The sequence below is a fragment of the Miscanthus floridulus genome, chromosome 3, assembly GCF_019320115.1.
Source record: "Miscanthus floridulus cultivar M001 chromosome 3, ASM1932011v1, whole genome shotgun sequence".
Classification (NCBI taxonomy): Eukaryota; Viridiplantae; Streptophyta; class Magnoliopsida; order Poales; family Poaceae; genus Miscanthus; species Miscanthus floridulus.
The window spans coordinates 148,827,828-148,848,335 of record NC_089582.1 but is presented as its reverse complement, the minus strand read 5'-3'; the positions used below and the strand labels follow the sequence as shown (position 1 = coordinate 148,848,335).

Sequence of the window (20,508 nt, the reverse complement as noted above, 5' to 3'; positions counted from 1 at the left end):
CAAGCGTGTGCTTGAGGTTCAAACCTAGCGGTTCTATGGTTGTGTACTAGTGAACTTGATCGATCTAATGAATCTAGAATCACTTGAATCGACCTGGATCAACTGAGTCTTTTGGGAGAGAGCGCATCCCCTTTTATAGATGAAGGTGATGGCCTTACAAGTGAGAGGGAGAGAGTACGTATGCTACTGAGCCTTGTTGCCCACGCCGGTGGGTACAGGATGATGGTAGGCACCCACAATACTATTGAATGTTAGATGCATGTGGGAGGTGGTGTTGTCTTCTTTGGATATGGCAGACGTCGGCGCCTGCCACACTGTTGATACCTGGAGGCATGCAAGGGGTTTTTACCATATTCGTCCAATACGGTAAAAGCCGAAGCCCATAACACTGTCGATGCCCAGAGGCATATGGGGGGCCTCACCGTAGGGGAGTTAATAGCACCCATAATACTGTAGGGGAAAATGTCAGCGCCTACAACACTGTTCGGGCTTTGTTGTGCCAGGAAAGTTGCAGAGTACTATTTCTGCAGGTGTAAAAGGTATGGTCCCTGGTATCGTGGTTTGACTTGTGCGCCCTGCCTTGCTTTCTCCATTTGTTCCCTGGTCCTTTCCGAGTGGGCGTCCCTAGTCGGTTGGTCCCAGTCGGTTCTGATTGCGCCAGTCAAAGACGAGCTGTGAGCAGGGTTTTGGTGCATCCTCGGTCGGAGACGCGGGTTGGAGTCGGAAGTAGTGCTTTTGGCTAGGCCTTCTGGTAGGAGAGGTCATCCAGAGGCAGGCTGGAGATCAAAGCGAGTGCTCCAGTCGGAGAGGTGGGCCAGAATCGGAAAGTGGGTGCTGTTCCTCCTCGGCCAGACCTCCCGGTTGGAGATTTGATCGCCCCTTTGGTCTGTCATTTAGGTACTTGGCCCTGGCCTTTGTGGGGAAGCCGATCCCCGAGGGACCTTGGGTTTATGAACCCGATAGGAGCCCCCGAGCCCCTAGGCAAATCGGTTAGAATCGTCTGGGGGATTTTTGCCTTGACGGCGGGTGCACGCGAGCGCACTCGTGGGTGTAGCCCCCGGACAGTTCGGGTAGAACCATCTAGGTGGTTTTTCATGTTGCTAGTGGGAGAGGTTTTTGTTTTGTCAGCGAGTGTGCATGAGCGCACCCGCGGGTGTAGCCCCCGAGCCCCTGGGTGATTCGGGCATAATCGTCTGGGGGATGTTTTCAGCGGGCGCTTGTGTGCGTTTTTAGTTGAGACAGAGTCGTCAACCATGGTGTCATTGCGCAGCCGAGGCGGTTAGTTTTGGGATTGGGTGAGGTAGAGCTCGTGGATCCTGGCGTCGGTGCGCGCCGTGGGATCGGGTGAGATAGTTAGTTTTTAGAGATCGGACAAGGCAGAGCTCATGGGTCCTAGCGTCGGTGCACGTCGTGGGATCGGGTGAGTCGGAGTCGTGGATCTTGGCCTTGGTGCCACCCGCGCAGCTGTGGTAGTTAGTTAGTTAGTTTTAGGAATCGGACGAGCTGGAGCTCGTGGATCCTGACGGGGCAAGTTCGGGGTCGCAGACCTAGGCATTTTTTGGTGTGCAGTCGAAGCGTAGCCGAGTGGATGGGGTGAGTTCAGGGTCACAGACCTAGGCATTTGGTGTGCAGTCGAAGCGTAGCCGGATGGGGTGAGTTTGGGGTCGCAGACCTAGGCGTTTGGTGTGCAGTCGAAGCGTAGCCGAATGGGGCATGTTCAGGGTCATAGACCCAGGCATTTGGTGTGTAGTTGAAGCATAGCCTGATGGGGCGAGTTTGGGGTCGCAGACCTAGGCGTTTTTTGGATGTCTTGAGCCCCCGAGCCCCATTGGGCTTTTGGTAGGGGTCGGTTTGAGTTTGTGTGCATTACCCCATCCTCGGTCTGTCACAACCAGAGGGGCTGAGTTTTGTCCCTTGTCCCGATCGCTCAGGCTCGAGTGACGCGCTCTGTGAGTTTGCTAACTGGTATGATCGAGTGGAATCCAGGTCCGTCATTCGTGACGGGGTCGGCATAGCCCTCTTGTGACATTGCACTGCTCCTTTCCCTACAACCCGGCAGATGCCTGGGTCATTCCAGAGATCAACCCAGGTGTCCTGATGGCCTCCCCTCGATGGAGATTCTATGGGCTTGGCAAGAGGTTTAGGATCTAACAAGAAGGTTGAGATGACCCTGTCTGCTTTAGGGCAGACTGGGCGAGGGACGCATGGGGCTCATCTTCGTTTTTCTCCCCTGGCTCTATTTGACGTGGGGTGGCCTCGAGCCCTTCGTGGGTCAGCCTTCGAACCCCGGTCGGTCGTTGCTCATGTTGAATGAGGCAACTGCCACTTCGTGACGCAACACGGAGCGTTGTGATGCATTTTGCTGCATGTGCGATGCTTAGTTCCTGAGCCCCCGGGCAGTTCAGGGCCTAAATCGTCCGGGGCGCATGGGCGTATGGAATGAATGCATATACGGATGTATGAATTGATATAAAGAAATAGCAGGGGTCGGTAGTGTTATCTTGATGACTCGAGTGACGAGGTTTGAAGAGCTCCAATTGGAAATGTCCGACCGGGACCCATGCTCGCCGTTCATGATGGAGTCGGCATGGCCTACATGGGGCATCCCTTTGCTCCCTACTTATCCCTCGGTGTGTTTTCCTGAGCCGTTCGATCGACTTTTAGGAAGCCCGATGGTCTCTCCTAGCGAAGATCCTATTTTTGGATTTTTTCCAAGTCCCGCCTGGGGAAGCGGAGGGCCACCTGCGTGCAGTGGCGCTTTGGTTCTTGTGCCCATCGTGCGGTAGTGGTTGGCGTGCGGTAGTGGTGGGCCATGCCTAGGCCACGTCCTGTCTGATCAGGCGTCGTTCCATTGGGCAGGGCACGTCTCATAGGTCAGGGTGCGTCCCATCTGCATTAAATGGGAAAGAGAGAGGGTTTTTTGCTCTGTCGTTTTGTCTTTCCCGATCGACGCACCTTCCCCAACTGCTGCACCCTTTTCCTTAAGTGGGAGAAGGGAGAAGGTTTTCGCCCTGTTCTTTCGCCTATTCCTCATCTGCCGCCTCCTTTCCTTTTCCTTCTTACCGAGAGCGTTCTTGAGAGCCATAGTGGTTTCTAGGAAAGCAAAGGGAGAGAAAGCAAAGGGAGAGAAAGCAAAGGGAGAGAGCGAGGGGAGAAGAGAGAAACTCACAAATCCTTTCGCGGTCCTAGAGTGAAATGTCGGACTGGAGGTCGTCCACTGTGAGGGAGTCGGTGTTGAAGGCCTTTGCTACGAAGAGGTTTCTGTCGCCAAAGGAGGTGACGCACTGGAGGGCTCCTAGGAGGGAGGAGTTCCTGCAACCTCGGCCTAACGAGGTGGTTTCCTTTCTTGCCTTCCATGAGCGCGGGTTAGGATACCTCGCGCACTGGTTCCTGCGTGGGCTCTTTAATGAGTGGGGTCTGGAGCTGCAGCACCTTAATCCGATGGGGATGCTGCGTATCGCCAGCTTCATCACCGTCTGCGAGGCCTTCCTTGGGATGGAGCCACATGCGGACTTCTTCCGGCGGCTGTTCTCTGGGTGAGCTTTGCTGGTGGGGAATCCGCCTAAGGTTGCGTCGGTGGGGGGCTTTGCCCTGTAGAGAAACCGAGCGTGGGGGGCTCGTATCCCGCATACATTCCCTGTGACTCCAACCGGGGGTGGCACAGGGAGTGGTTTTATATCAAGAACCTGGTGGAGACATCGTTCCCAGCGTTCACCAGCGGGAGGCCGGAGAAGCGAGATAGTTGGTCGTGGGGCCCTGCTCGTCGAGAGAAGAAGAAGGTGGAGATCATCGAGGAGGAGCTCCAGAAGCTCGTATGGCACGGCCTTGACGGGGTGCGGGTGTTCCACACCCTCTACCACCATAGGGTTGCTCCATTGGCAGAGAGGACGCAACCGATGTGGAAGTAAAATGGCCTGATGGACCTGGACTATGCGTCGCCGGAGGAGCTGCCGAACGACGAGGTCTGGAGTCGCCTTGACCGGGTGCTGTAGATGAAGCCCAAGGAGAAGGTCGATGGGAAGCCCGCACCTTTCAACTTCGAGATCATGTCCAGACTGGTATGCTCCCTTCCCTTTAGTCCGTGCTTCTTCATCTGCTTTCCTATTTTGATTTTGAGTCACCCATTCCGTAGGGACTTGGAGTTTACAAGTCCCAGCCGCACATTCCCAAGGGCCTAGAGGGCGTGGCTCGATAGGCCACCTAGAAGGAGGCGGCGGATGCCAAGAAGAAGAAGAGAACCAAGGAGGTTCGGTAGAAGTAAGAGAAGGAGCAGGAGATCACCCCGCACATGAAGGCCGGGGAAAGAAGGAGCGACGTCGAGTCAAAGCTCGAGTCGGAGGCTCCTACAGAGGTGGATGACATGATTTTCTCCGAGGAGGAGGAAAGTTGGGAGGTCGTTGTGACCTCGGTGGAGCATCACAATGCTGCGGTGATATCCACTGGTGATGAGCAGGAGGCGGAGAGGCGCATGGTGGTTCCTGTGTTGAGGAAGCATGCGGCGAGCACGGACGCTGTCGGCGAACGGGAGGCGAAGCAGACATGGTCACCGCGCCCCTCGGTGGCATCGCCGGTCTCGTCCCCGCTTGTCGCGGACGCGGCCGAGCAAGCCGGGTGGTCCGAGGAGCGGGCTGGTACCCATGCATCGCCAGGACTAGTGCCAGCATGCGACTCGCAGCCGGAGGATACCCCGCCTGTTGCTCCGGTAGGGTGTCCCGAGCTGAGGGTCGCGGTGACCCGCAGGCCAGGCAGGAGCCGATTGGGACGACTCCGCCCCCGGCTGAAGTGAGGGGGCGTGGGTCGCAGCCTGGGAGTGGTCCTTGCCCGGCAGGCCCATCGACGTTGGGTCTTGCCTTCAGAGTCATGCCGCTTACCTCCTGGTATGTTTTTCTTTGTTTTTTTTGATCTTTTGTTGTTGAGTCTTTTTGAAGTATGACTTACCTACACTTTTTTTGTCAGCGGCCGAGCGATGATGGGGTTGAGCATCGTCCCAACTCCCATGCGGGAGGTTTGGAGGCCCACCCTGCAGCGCATCACGGTGAGCAGTGGGGGGAACAGGGTGGTGGCGGCGAACCTTTCTCTTTCAGGGGTGGTGCCCCCTGGGTCGGTTACTAGTACGGTGGCAGCGGCAGTGACGACATTGGCGGCGATCCCGGTGCTGACGGCGGAGGTCGTGTCGGAGGTAACTCTCATGGCCCCTCCTCCACCAGCTAAGACAAAAGAGGAGAGGGAGACCGAGCTCCCTGCCTCACCAGGTGGAGGGTTGCACGGCTCACCCTCGTGGTCGAAGCTGAAGGCGCCAGGGGAAGACGTGGTCGGGACGGAGTCAGAACGGCCGGTGGTGGCCCGCGCAACCGAGGTGGTGGAGATCCCATCCGACGACGAGGCAGATGACATGGTGGAGCTGCCCGTGTTGTCGCGGGACCTGGTGGTGGTTTAGTCGAAGGATGGGCCCTCTGGCTGGCTGTCGGAGGGTGACCTAGAGTGGCCCTGCCCCGAGGACCCGACAAAGGTGCGGTTCATCCTTTGGGATTCCCAGGAGTGTCAGCTCTAGGACATCCTTGGGGGAAAGGACTTGTCATGGTGTCCAAACTCGCCAACCTATCCGTGAAGCTCGAGGACGCCTAAGAGCGGGTTAAGTCCGCCCAATAGTTAGTCTAGGTCGACCTGTAGCTTGCCATGGAGGTGAGTTTCACATATTTGTTCTTGACTTCTGAGTCTCTTGTTGGTTGCCTCAGCATGCTTGCTTTTCATTTTCATAGGGTCTAAAGGAGATGTCGTCCCGCAAGTCCTGCTTCCTCCGGATGGAGCATGCCCGGGTGGCTGAGCTTGAGCGTCAGCTAGAGTCCGCCCACCGTGAGTCCCAGGATCAGGCGGCCGAGGTGACCGCGGTGCGGGTGAAGGAGCAGCGTGTAGCGGAGCGAGCGACCGCCGCCGAGCGGGGTCTTGATGCGGCGAAGGCTCGCTAGGCGGAAACCGAGGTGAGGTTGCAGAAATCCCTAGCGGACACTGAGGCGGCGCTCCAAAAATCCTTGGAGACCCTTGAGTCAGAGCGGAACGCCCTAGAGTTGGCACAAAAGGCCCTAGAGTCAGAGCGAAAGGCCCGGTCAGAGGCAGACTAGAAAGTGCTTGCGCTTCATGGCCAGGTGATGGGGATGGAGGAGGCGAGTGCCCGGCTGTGTGAGCAGGTGGCTTGGTAGGCGGAGGAATTCTCCACCCTTGAGAACTTCCACCTCGGTACGTACCTTTTTTGTTTTTCGTTACGTTGGTTTCTTCCTTCAGCCTGTTTCTAAGCTTGTCGCCCTTCTTCTAGAGCTGGGCGGAAAGGTGAAGTCACTGGAGCGGGACCTGAAGACGGTCAAGGCGACTTTTGGTCGGAATGAAAAAGAGCTGGCCAAGTCCCGTGAAGAGCGACGTGCTCTCAAGGGGGAACTTGACCAGATCTGCAATGTTGCCTAGCTTGTCATCTCGAAGGTCTTTCGGGTCGGCGTCAAGTACTAGCGCGCCCACCGTCCAGCTAGCAGAGGTCCCGGATGAGGTCTAGGCCCTTATCACAAGCAGGCTTTTCTATGGAGCGTCGGGGGTGTTGACTTCGGTGGCGACATACCACCCGAACCTGGACTTCGCCACTATCTGCAGCGGGTATGCCGACGGCTTGAGCACGGAGGATATCCAATCGCTCGGGGAGAGATTGTTGCCGCACGCAAGGTTGGTGGTGGAGCAGGTCTTTGTGCAGTGGGTGATGGATGTCCATCATGAAGACATGGCTAGAAGCTTGCGTCGGGAGGACGTCGCCCACCTTGCGGATGGCACGGAGCCTGGGTCGGAAGTGGACGTCGTCCCGCCTTTAGCCGAGCCAAATGTGGTCCCACCGGGGAGTGAGCAGCCCGCGCCTTCACCAGTCATACCGACAGCAGATGCCGCCGAGCCGCCCTAATAGTTTGTAAAGTATAAGAAGCTTAGTAGATGTAAAAAGATTAAGTTCGTGGGGGAGCCCCCATGTAAACGTTCTTGTGTACTTTATGACTACAGTCGGTTTCGTTTTTTATGATGGAGTCACTCCGTTCGGGGAAGCTTGTCACTTTCGTTCCTTAGTTTTCCCTTAGTATAATTTTGTTTTTTTTCTTTCTTTCTCATACTTGCCCGTTCGTCCCATAGGCTGCAACCTTGGGAGCCTGGGGCATGGCCCGCGAGGCTCAGCTGCTCATAACCGTAGGAAAAAGTGGGGTGCGATCGGTCGAAATGTTTTAAAGCAAAGCTACGTAAAGCAAATTAAAGGAACGAACTACCCTTTTGTTTGGGTAGGAAGGAGTTTCACCATATGATAGTAAACAAAAAAGAGAGGTAGTTGTGTACCATCGTGGAGCCCCCAAGCGACCTGGGCCAAAAAGTGTTTGGGTCGGGGTGCTCTTATAGGAGCAAACACTAAGTAAACAATGGTAAGACTGAAATTTAGGGGAAGAAAAATGACATAGCTGTTTCAAGCGTTCAGTGAGAATGTCGTCGTTGTCGTCCTTTAGTCGGTAGGCATCCAGTCGGATCATTTCAACCTTTAGTCGTCTAGATCCTTGCCCGCTACGCCCCCTTTCTTGGCCGCTGCTTCTTCGCCTTCTTCTTCCTTTGGCCCGTCGGCCTGTCATAGAAGGCGCTTGAGGAGCTCGCAGTCCTTGTAGAGGTGTTTGACGGGGTAGGCGTGGTTGGTGCACGGGCTCTCCATGAGCTCGTGGAAGTGGGCCGGAAGGTCCTGCTAGGGCTGTTTGCCCATGTGATCAGCCGTGGCGACCAACACAGAGTTGGTCGGTCGACGGCGATCTTTTCTATTATTTTTTCCCCTCTGTGTGGAGGGGCCCTCGTCCTGATCTTGGTGCTTGGCCTTGCCTTTGCCTCGGCCTCCGTTGGAGCACAATGGGAGCGACGCTCGCTGGATGCATTAGTCAAAGGCCCGTGGTCCCGGGCCATCCGGGCTGGGACTCCGGTCGCTGCCGCGAGCGTCTTGGTTCAGCCCAAGCCGCTTGTGTACAGGTGGTCGATGTGGAGCGGTCGTCAAGTCAAGACGAGGCACCAATATGGCCTCTTGTGTCGCGCTTGGTAGTTGTAGTGGTAAGCGGGTGGAGCGACTCATCTGCTGCGTCCCTATTCCCCTGGTGGGGAGTGAGGCCGTGAGTCGGTGTCACGATACGGAGCTCTCCGCTTGTTGAACGGCGGTGGTCTCCACTAGTGCCCAGAGGTTTCGGTGGATCGCCTGTTCCTGAGGGTCGTTCGGCTCGGGCAGGCCACGCAGAAGCATTGCCGCAGCGGTGATGTTCTGATTGGCCTGAGCGAACTGTGGGGGATCATTCCCCTTGTCCATGGTGTGGCGCTGGACCCAACGGGTGCGACCCGGGGCGCCGCTCGTCGGTCTATGCGCACGGGGCGCAGTGTGGTGCACCGAGCGTGCTGGCGCAGTCGGTGGCAGGTGCAGCCACTATTGTCATAGTGCCTCGCCGTGCTCTCGTGTGAGCTTGGGGGTCTCTACACGAGGATCCAGAGGGGCATATGTCTGTAAGGACTTTGTTACCACCGGTGGCTGTCCCGGAGCGTCCACCATAGCGCACTCCCGGGACGGACGGTGGCTAGGCGCCACGTCGCCGATGCTGGAGCTATCACTCTCAACATTGTCATCCATGAGGTTGAGGAAACAGGTGGGAGCATAGCTCGCCATCCCCACGAATTCGAACATGAGAGGGGGCGACGCCGGCATCCTTCGGAGCCCCCGGGCGTACGCGTCCGCGGGAGACGCGAGGCCATAGGGGGACCGGTAGTATGGCGGTCGCGGCGGGGACAACGGGGTCCCTCCGGGTAATCGGTGGAAGATAGAGAATAGCAAGTAAATAATAGCATGTACATTACTCACAGTGGGGATTGAGCAGAGAGTTTGCTCAGAATGAAGCGCAGATGCCTCGTTGTTGAAGTCGTCGTGCGTCCCGGAGCCGATGGAGGGCGCCCCTCCGACGGGCGCCGGAATGAATGCCTCCTCGCGGAGGTGTAGTACGACGAGCCAGTCGGTGACGAAGTCTAGGCTTCCAAAGAGGAAGGCCTGGGACGGCTCGAAGACGGGTGGAACCCACATCCCAGCCGGTGGGAGTGCGGGAAACTCCTGTGAGCCGAAGCGAGTCGTATCGCCTGAGCCCGCCATGGCGAAGGTGGCAGAAAAGTGGGCCACCCGATGACCAAAAAGTGTTGAACGTACAGCGTCTTCCCCCGGACGGCGCCAACTGTCGGTGCAGAAAGTGACAAACAAGTAAATATTTGTAGTTTTGTCATACGTTGTGATCGGAGGTGGCCTAGCACTCAATGACACAGGGTTTATATTGGTTCAGGCAACGTGCCCTACGTCCAGTTTGAGTCGGTCGGTGACTTTATTCCTGAGCCCAGGTGCTCGAAGTTTGCAGTGGTGTTACAAACGAGAAGAAGAAAGATGGGGGGTACAAGAGGTCCGGTCGGAAGGGCCGAGAGCGACAGGAGCTCCGCTTTGAGCTAAGTATTCAAGCGTGTGCTTGAGGTTCGAACCTGGCGGTTCTGTGGTTGTGTACTAGTGAACTTGATCGATCTAATGAATCTGGAATCACTTGAATCGACCTGGATTAACTGAGTCTTTTGGGAGAGAGCGCATTCCCTTTTATAGATGAAGGGGATGGCCTTACAAGTGAGAGGGAGAGAGTACGTATGCTACTGAACCTTGTTGTCCACGTCGGCGGGTACAGGATGATGGTAGGCGCCCACAATACTGTTGAATGTCAGATGCATGTGGGAGGTGGTGTTGTCTTCTTTGGATATGGCAGACATTGGCGCCTACCACACTGTTGATACCTGGAGACATGCAAGGGGTTTTTACCATGTTCGTCCAGTACGGTAAAAGCCGGAGCCCACAACACTGTCGATTCCCAGAGGCATGTGGGGGGGCTCACCGTAGGGGAGTTAACAGCGCCCACAATACTGTAAGGGAAAATATCGGCGCCTATAACACTGTTCGGGCTCTGTTGTGCCAGGAAGGTTGCAAAGTACTGTTTCTGCAGGTGTACATGGTACGGTCCCTGGTATCGTGGTTTGACTTGTGCGCCCTGCCTTGCTTTCACCGTTTGTTCTCTGGTCCTTTCCGAGTGGGCGTGGTGGTCCCAGTTGGTTCTGATCGCGCCAGTCAGAGACGAGCTGTGAGCAGAGTTTTGACGCATCCCCGGTCGGAGACGCGGGTCGGAGTCGGAAGTAGTGCTTTTGGCCAGGCATTCCGGTCGGAGAGGCCGTCCGGAGGCAGGCTGGAGACCGAAGCGAGTGCTCCGGTCAGAGATTCGATCGCCCCTTTGGCCTGTCATTTATGTACTTGGACCGGACCTTTACGGGGAAGCCGGTCCCCAAGGGACCCCGAGTTTACGAACCCGACACAGACCATTGACGAAATGAGAATAGCTTACTTGGTTAAAGAACTGAGGTCGATGTCATACGCGATGCGTGAATCGAATCCTAAGCGGAATCTGTAGAATTATGCCAATGGCGGCGAAATCTTGCCAGGATTCATAATGCACTTTAGTTCGCTGCAAGCAGTGGACACTATGATCGATATAGTGGGATCAGTACACGGGTTTGCCAACCCGGCCGGTCGGTTTTGTGGCCTGCTAACTCTCTTTAACGCTTTTGAAGTCAATTATCATATTGTATATGGTTTTGTGTCGATCATTCCTGTCACTAGTCGGGTAACCACTAGGTTCTTTCTGCATCGGTGCTTGGTTGGACCGATGGAGATCCACGTAGGCCCCTCGTGACAACACAAGTTAGAAAAGTTTCAATATTGGCCGGGGATCGGAAGTGCTCACTATCGTCCACTTTCAAGTCCTTCACTCCGAAGACTTTGACTAGCTAAGCTAGCACATTGTATATATAGTGCATACGCAATTGTTTTAGGGGATCGGAAGGACATAGAGATTAAAATGGATAGCTCAACCACTCGACTCATGCATGCATTGAGCCAAAAAAAAACTCTCTTAAAAGAGAACCCAATTTTTTGGTCTAGATCGAGCAACCACCAGTCCACCACTAGAGACTAGAGAGAAAGGAACCCAACTGAAATAATCTATCACTCTACTGAAAAAAGTGCAAATAAAGTTCTATGCTACACCACCAACAATATGTCTAGCATGCGTACAACACAAAAGGCTGCATGGAAGCAAGCTAAAAAAAATACAATTAATGCGCAAGGCATAAATTCTTTCTGAACGTGCTAAACCACTATGTATCAAGGTAGAGTATACATATACTAAGCTAGAGGATGCAATAAGAATATAATAGTTGATTTGTCTGCACGATTAGCAGACCACTGATTAGGAAATATGCAGGCCCACAACTGCAGAAAGCTAAGCCTAGAGGCTCTGATGCTAGCCAATGGTTACTGGTTACAACTTACAAGTTACAATAGTAGGCATGAGGTCGCCACTATTGTCTATATCTGGATTTCTGCCACACTGATATATATAACTCGATGATTTGTTGATCAGTTCAACGACGAGTGAAGGTAGAACGTGCATGGATGGACCCTACGACAGATTAGTTGAGCTATAGATCTCACTAATCTATGCAGATCTCAAACGATTAAATATAAACTTCATTCCTCTCTAGGAGAGAGATAAGCATGAGATCGAGAAAACCAAAGAAAACTTCATGGCAAAGTCGCGAGGTCTGAAGACTGAAGTTCCCAAGTCAGTTTGCATCCAATATATTTCCTGTCACATGGACTTTACAGGCCGTGTATGTAAAAGCACAGTGCTTTTTCGTTTGGCGTATTCTGCTTGTTATGTGAAAGTTTTTCGCTTGGCGTATTCTGCTTGTTAAGTGAAAGTTAAAAAAGAAAAGATAATCTCCTAGCTAGAGCTTTCCACTTGAAGACTAAGGTCTAAAGAGAGATAAGCCCTTTTTCGGTTAAAAGTTCCTGCACATGTTGAAACAGTATTATTCCTCTGTACATTCTACACATATATAGTGCATTGCCAAGTAGTTCTAGTACTTTAGCCTGCATATATACCTTTAGTTAAGTGTGTTCAGCTGTTCATCAATTCAGTATCAGTTTCTTAAGTTGAAGGCGTGCTGCAACAATTGCTCATGGACTTTACAATTCAGCAAATGCTAATCTGGACTTTACAATTCAGCAATTAATGCTAATCTGTTGATGTCTTTGTTATCTTCCTTTGAGCTAGTGAATCCACAAGTTTGGATATGTGATACTGCAGCCTGTTCGTTTGGCTGTGGCTTGTCGTAAACGATCGTAAATTTTCAGCCGAAACAGTATTTTCCTCTCACACAGACCAGCCAACAGTACTTCTTCACGAACCAGCAACGATACGAACCAGCCAACCGAACAGGCTGACGATGTGCTGTACTAGTTTATCCACAAATGACAGCTACAGTTTTTACGTGCAGATGAAAACCACTTGCCACGCAAGTAAAATCTCACTGCCGACTCAGTATTGCTAGCTAGATTTGATCCCTTTCACTTCAACTCCAGCCGCCATCAGAGAACACTGGAAAAGTTAACCGGGCTGCCTGCAGATGGGTCGTTCATGGCAATAATTCGGAGGTTGATAGGTATGGACACTGGCCAGCTAGTAGCAGCAACTTGTTCTTTATGTCTTTTGGACGTGCTCATCTTTTTTTTCTTTTCTTTTTTGGTGATCTCTGGATGTGCTCATCCGATTCACTGCGTCTATAGCCTATTGTGCCGCATGTACTGTCGACGTGCCAATGCAAGTGCATGGTTCACAGTACCTCTAGCGGAGTAGCGGCTCCTTGTATCTTTCCCTGGGTCACGCTCAAGCTCCCATGTTGTCATATCATGCATGCTGCTTTCAAGGGCATATATGCTTATATGCTTGGCAGGGGTTTTGAAATCCAAATCCAAATAAAAAAATTTATGGAAACGTTCCGCTTTAGGAAAAGCTAGAACACTACTGCCTTTGTTCCAAATTAAATTATTAGATGTTTTGGATTTTCTATATACATAGTTTTGATATGTATTTAAATGTACACTATATCTAGATACATCAATGTATCTAGAAAAGCCAAAACTTAACGGAGGGAGTATTAAAAACGGGAATACCCCCAACGATCGTCACAGAAAGAAGGATTACTGAAAAGAAAATTAAAAATTAATTCAAACTCTAATAGTGGAAGTAATTTACTGATTCATAGTCCAGCTAAATCGTACTCCCTCCACTCACGAATGATCAAAAGTGACTTTTTATTTAGACGTCAACACCATCTCCAAAATACAATTTTGAGTAGCACCTTTTGTTACAAAATAAATAAACATAGAAAAAGTATTCTCTCCGTGTCACTATATGAATTTCGAGTAAAAAATATACTTGTATCTTTGCAAATAATATCCAAAACGTAATCCAAAAAAAACATCACTTGTTCGTCGCTAGTAGTATATGACCCGAGCTCAGATTATTTTGCTCTAATTACGGCCATGCTTGTTTCCACTTATAGGTAACTTGATTATAATCGGCATATTGGGCCCAATTCTTGTCACTGAGACCATAACTGATTGATCTACTAGTCACTAAATCCAAATGATTTTTTTGCATAAAAAATCCAACTAATTCAAAATGCTTGTTTGATAGGCATACCATTCATCTAAGATTAGAAAATATGCATTTTCATGAACAAGACTTTCTTTTTCGGAGTTTCTATTCATCATCCGGGTGATGGTTATTTATTTATGTTTTCATTCACCCTAAGTTTGTTGCCGTTTGTGTCATGTGGGCTCAATTTGTTTTGTTGTTTTGGCCCATTTTTATGTTACGTGGATACTGGAGACGGAGAGGGAGGGATTCATCTGTTCGTCTTTGTCTTCTATCCTCTTCCAACTCGGAGGAGCTGCGGCCTGCGGGGCGTCGCCCCTCACCACAGCTGCGGGCTGCAGGCGTCGTCCCAGGTGCGGCCTGCGGACATCGTGCCTCACCTCAGCCCCACTCCCCTCCACAGCAGCTTCCATCTGGTCGCGCCCATTGTGCTCCCTCACCTCTACCCCAATCCCCTCCCCAGCAGCTTCAGTTGGTTGTGTACAGGATGTCTCCGACGAGCGGAGTGGGCTGCTCCGCCCAACGGGTGCGCGTATCTGAAGACTAGTGTTGATTTCCCCCGATGCGATTCAGTTTCCCTATTCTATTTAGGTTCGTGTGATTGCGCCTGCATCCCCTTCTGCATTTCACTTCCAGCATGTTGTGTCAATTAGTTTGGCATATGTTTATTATGTTGAAATGGATGCATCATTTTTAATTGTGTATCAGTTAGTTTTCTTGTAAAATCATTGTGTATTATTCTCATAATCTGTATTTGTGTGTCTTCAATGCGATTCAATTTTCTCATTGTATTCAGGTTGGCATCTGATGGCACACCCATTTATTTTGAAATCAATTTGTATTGTTCATTTCTCTATGTTGTCTGTGCCGGAACAAATTGGTTGTTGGCCTTTTGTTCTAGTGTGTTGTTTGTTGAAGAAAGAGAGAGGGAGAGGGTTCTGTTTTTTCTCTACTCGCTTCCCGTCTGGTGTCTGCATTGCACGCATGGCCCCTTGCGCATGTAGTTCAGTTCAGTCTTGTTCTTCTTTATTTAGTTTTTTTTTTGGAATTTCTATGTATATGGATAAGTATCCTTGATACATTTATTCAAGAGTCTCTATTTTTTCGGCGCTTGTTATTTTAGTACTTCATAATTGTATGATGTGTCGTTTTCAAGCAATGGTGATGTATTGTTAATGTTTAGTTTCAGTTTCCTCAGAGATTCAGTGTTTTTTTTGTTTGCGATTTTAAAGGAACCACAACAGACAATTCAGTTTGCTCAAATAATATAATTCTTAACAGATTATTGCTTGTGGAGGCTAGTGCGCTAGTTCCTCTGTTTTCCGGTTTTGACAGGGCTAGGATGCGGACTTGTGTGTTTAATTATATATGGTGGTTTAGTTCCTTGAGTTGTTGCATTGATATAAGATATGATTTGTGGAGTCTGAAATGCATCGATCAATCTGCCCCTGAGTTTGATATTGCTAATTATATTGGAACTGAAACTCCTACTCAGGTCATGCAACACTATTTTATTACATAGTTTTTTTTAAAGCAGGTTACGTAGGTTTTAGTGAGGTTAGAGAATATTTGCAGATGAAACGTGTAATTTTTATCTTGTACAGAGTACTATGCTATTAAAAAACAAGAACATGTATTTCACATATTTCATTAAGAGAAGAGGGAGTGCAACAACACATCAAAGTACTCTGTAGTGCTCCTGAACTTTTGCAGTTCCAGTTATCTGTCAGTTGAATTAGTTCAAAGATTCAGTGTTTGTTTGTGTGTGTCACATTTCATAGTCCACCTGAACTTTTCCACTTTTTTCTATATTGCATGCTGGAAACATTTTAACTAGAACGAATTGGTTCTAGTGTGCTGTTGGTGCAAGAAAAAGAGAGGGAGAGGCTTATGTTTTGTCTGTACTCGCTCCGTGCTTGCATTGCACGCATGGCCCCTTGCGCATGTAGCAAAATCTCATGAGTTTCGTATCTACCCACCCACCCTTCCTCTCTTCTCACGATATCTAGTATAGTCAGTGAATTATTTTTTTCTTTTATTTTAGTTCACTGTTTTAGAGCACTTTTTTTAGAACCGTATCTAATATCATGTGCTTTGAAATTATTCATCAAATCTCTTGTGTAACAGTGATATATTAAGTGGCTTATTCATTCTTTGATTGTATGTCATGTAGATTAGTTCAGTCCTGTTATTCTTTATTCAGGTTTCAGTTTTTGGAATTTCTATGTGTATGGATAACAGGATAAGTAGCCTTGAGCCCTTGATACATTTATTCAAGAGTCACTATTTTTCAGAGCTTTTTATGTTTCTGAATCAGATGGCATGAAAAAGGAAAAATTGTACATAGCATGCTGATCATTCATTTTCTCTAAGAGGAGGCCAACATGGCAACTTTTAAAATTTTGAAGATCTAGAAGATAATGATAATGTAAGCGTATCATTTCTCAAAATCCTATTTTTATATTAGTTTTAACATTCTTATTAGTTTTGACATTTCTTTTTTTTAGGCTATTCTGTTTGCCACACATTTAGAAATTTTGGACAAGTTTATTGCCTTCTGTAAGCGGAAGGTATGTTATCATTGATATTGAATACATATGGATTAAGATTTTTCATTGTCCAATGGAAAAGTCACCATGCCACTGAATTGTGCCCTTTTTTATTGATACATAATATTACTATGTCACATGTAAGCTGATCATTATTACTATTTCATAGTTAGAGAAAGTGTTATCAACTTTTCAGAGCACTATTGAATCAAGAAACATTAATCCCTAATAGAAGTTGGGTTCACTGTTTGGTTAAAAAAACTGAAACAATGTAATAATGGGAGAGAGACCAAAATTAAGCACCATACAGCTACCTGTTCTTGGCTTGGTCTGATTTTTGACATTTTTCTTCATTATGGTTCCAATTCGTTGTTCATATATATATATATATATATATATATGGTGCATTTTATATACTCCCAGAGTAGTTACTCCCATAATCAATAAATCACGTTGCGTATATGTACATACTCATTTATCAGTTTGAGTATGTTGACATACTAATATTAAGATACTCCAGATCTTTACTATGTGAATTTTTTTTCAAAAGACCACATATTTTTTAATATATTATATAATACTATGATAGTAGCATATAAAATAAGTATAACCATATACTCTAAGTATACATACATATTTGTTATACATAGTACCCTAGATGGTCTAGTATGATGATATACTCCATCTACATGCACTTCGTCGGGCCATATATGCCCTAAATCTAGAGATATACACATGGGAGTAACTACTCCCTAGGAGTAGGAAATAATATATATATATATATATATATATTAGGTCCCCCTCTCTAAATGAAATGTACTTTTTTACAATCTATGATTATCTGAAATGAAATCTAGTTTTCTTTAGGTATACCTGCATATTAATGAAACTGCATGTATTTGATCTTTTTTCAATCATCTTTGTTATATCCATTCCCGAAGTTGTGTGTACCTGCATATAAATGAAATGTACTTTTTTCAATCATCTAATCAGAGCTCGTACAGGCAGATCAGGTGATCACAGACTATGCACGATCACATACTAGAGCCCACGGACAAACAGTCATATCGTCTTGACATGAGAAGGAAACGTTTGGTGCTTCTATTGGCACTTGGAGCGGCCGCGCAGGATGGCCGTGCAGATTGCCCGTAGAGAGAAGGGTGAACAGACAGATAGATTATTACTCAATATGTGATTCCTATTTCTGTTCTTGTTCTTCAGAGCATCAGCAACAAAGAACTGATCTGATATTAGTATGCAGACAAATCCATTAAGAACAGGATGATCGAGTATGTTTTAGTGAAGGATTTTTAAGTACTTTTTCTTGATCTATTTCATTCGCATCTTGTTGGGTTGGCCTTGCATTATGGTTGGCTCGAGCTTTTCTCTTTGTCTTCATCGTTGATTCTATTCTGTAGATCTGTTTCAGTATGCCCTTTCTTTTATTTTTTATTTTCTTGGTCTCCAAGTTGATCGTGTTCAGTTAGCTTGCCAAAAGGAATCTGAGTGGTTAGATATGTAACGTGACTTCTTGTGTAAGTTGTTGCGTTCGGGCGGAGAGGGAGGACCTGGTTGATTATTTTATTATATTTTTGCGTTTATTCATTTTTTCTTTGTCATTTTATATAAATCCTATAGATGACGTGTTTAATTATGATTGGCTCAAAAAGTGGTTGATAGCAGTATGAACTATCATCCGGGTGATGGGTAGTCTTTTCTTTTTTTGGCAATAGCTTTGTCGTGGGCTTGTCACCATCGAATGAGACTCGAGCCCAGAGGATGTGATAAAAAACAATAAGAGATGGGCCGATGGTTGTGTTGGACATTGATGTTTTAACGAGCCAATTTAGAATGAGCCTACTCGCAGCGCTCATCTTTTTTCCACTTGTGTTGCCGAAACCGTGCGTCCGTACCAAACAGAATTTAAATGGAGGCCCTGGGCGGGTGAAGGGAGCGCTAGCAGCACTGGCGTAGGTGGTACGGGCATGTTTGGTTTGCTGGCCAACCTTAGTCTGGTCTGCTGGAGCTAACTTAGGCTTGTTTAGTTCCTTCTTCTTGGGCTTTAACCAGACCTAAGCTGGCCTCCGTACGCGCGCTGGCCGGGCTCCGAAAGAACGGATCGGCGATCCGTTTTTCTAGGGCCTGGCTTGGCCAGCGCTCGGCGTGAATTCGCGTCACCTCCGGAGCGGACGAGGATGACCCCCACGAGAGCTCCGCCCGTGCTCCCGCCGGCCATCGCCACACGAGCTCCGAAGTCAACACAGATCTCCGCAAGCGGCCACCACTCCGACCAAGCTCCCATCGGCTCCGCTAGCACACGAGCTCCGGCCCGTGCTCTCACGGCCACCACTGCTCCGGCGAAGTTCCGACCATACTCTGCCACCACGCGAGCTCCTCCTCTTCCCTCAGCCACCACAGCGTGCTTCGTCGGCGGCTACATGTGGCAGAACCGCCCGAAATAGCACGCTTCCAGAGACGCTCGTCTTCCACTAGACACTAAGCACCCCGAAAGCTGGCTACATCGGACGGTTCCATCGAGCACACCCCAAGGGAGAACTCGAACCATCCACGTTTTTCCTCCACGATCCAATAATGAGAACGAGTTTACAATACTTAGTCTATTTCATACAACAAGAGTTCTTAGAAATACATTATTACAATACCAAGTTTAGAGTGCGGAATTTAAACAGCGGAATTACAATAAACATCTAACGATAAGATACAAGGATTCGTCTGTGCTCACCAGAAGAATCCTCCACACAACAGCTCTTTCTCAAGCTGCACCTGCAACAGGGGTAAATAAACCCTGAGTGCATAATGTACTCGCAAGACTTACCCGACTAGTGGGAATAATTTCCTGACTCCAAAGGATATGATAAGCTTTATGGTTTGCTGGGTTTCCTTTTTGGCGAAAAGCATTGCTAGTAGTGAATCCTTATGTATGTGTTTTCTTAGCAGTCATGATTAGTTCATCAGCTAACCAGTCTATGTAAGCACATGTTCTACTTTCAAGCAAGAGATCCATTTCACCATATTTCATCTTCCAGATCTTACTACGGTGCTAGATCATAGATAAGTCGTACCGTATTACACGGCGATTTGTGAACCAATATAGCCTAGCTGGGTACCCCGAAACACACGCCCTGCTTGTACCCTAGGCACAAGCAGGACCAACCCACCACTCTCCTGTCAAGGGGTCCAGGTCCCCGTCTCCGTCCAAACTTGGACTCCAAGCCCCCACACCTGAGTCCCGGACTCAGTGTGGTGCTTAGACCTCCATCCCCGCCTCCAATCAGTCAGTCCGGAAAGAGCCGAAACCCACGACACAAGAGCAACGAGCCTTCCCTGCTTTCCATAAACAAGTATGTGCTCAAGATAATAAGTCTGTGACCTGACTAGAATCCAATGCAACGGCCGGTCCTTAACCGACACGGACAGGGAAAATAGTGTAACCAAGCTATGCCCCATTGGCCGCGGGACATAACCTATTACACCCACCAATACCCGTACCATATCCCTGCCCGGTCTCCATTTTCTTTTCACCATTTTATCATGAGAGTAATAATAATCACCTATTGTGAGTAACAGCAGGTTACTCACGCTACCGATAGCCTTAGCATAGCAGCTACTCGACCTATGCTAGTAGGACTCATAGGTAGGTTTATCTATGCATGTAGTTTCAATATAAATCCTGTAACATAAATGCACATCAACATATATATATATATATATATATATTCAGTGATTATAAAAAATAAGGGTTATGCACCGGGTCTTGCCTTGAGCAGGCGCGGTGTCAGCTCAGTCAGTCAGTGGCGGCTCCGGGACCTCCTGCACGAGGATCTCCTCCTCGTACTCCTCGATCACCTCCTCGTGATCTCCGATGGTCACGATCTCTGCCAACTCGTTCTCTACATGCATGTGATGATGATGCAACACTTAGCATTACGACAACAACAACTCTTAAAATAACAATACATCTACCAAGCTACTAAGCTAACTCTAATGACTATGATGCTAAGCTGCCCATCCTTTCCACTAAATAGGTATGAAACATTCAAGTATTATCTTAGCAACTAAAACGCATTTCTTCTTTTATTAACGATTTAATGTATATTAAAACAAGGAGCACCTAACTACCTTATTTCTCGGTCTATTCTAGGGCCACAAAAATTACAGTGAGCACATAATAATATAATGAACCTACTGGAAAAAATTCATGATCAAATCTATTACCAATTTGCCAAAAAAATTCCTATAAATACTAATCTAAATAATACTAAACACTCGCAATTGATTTAATAGGCCTTAGTATCAACTCAGTCATGCATAAGCTAACTATGCCATCAGATAGA

At 48.6% G+C, this 20,508-nt stretch overlaps 1 long non-coding RNA gene across 2 annotated transcripts; it reads left to right on the top strand.

Annotated features, from left to right (window-relative positions):
• Window positions 1–13,863: 13,863 nt before the first annotated feature.
• Window positions 13,864–17,485, top strand: LOC136547489 (uncharacterized). Of its 2 annotated transcripts, none has more exons than XR_010781577.1 (4): window positions 13,864–14,130; window positions 15,922–16,032; window positions 16,112–16,174; window positions 17,158–17,485. It is a non-coding gene; the product is annotated as an uncharacterized lncRNA (long non-coding RNA). The 2 variants fall into 2 exon arrangements; XR_010781578.1 differs by having other exon boundaries at window positions 13,864–14,195.
• Window positions 17,486–20,508: the final 3,023 nt, after the last annotated feature.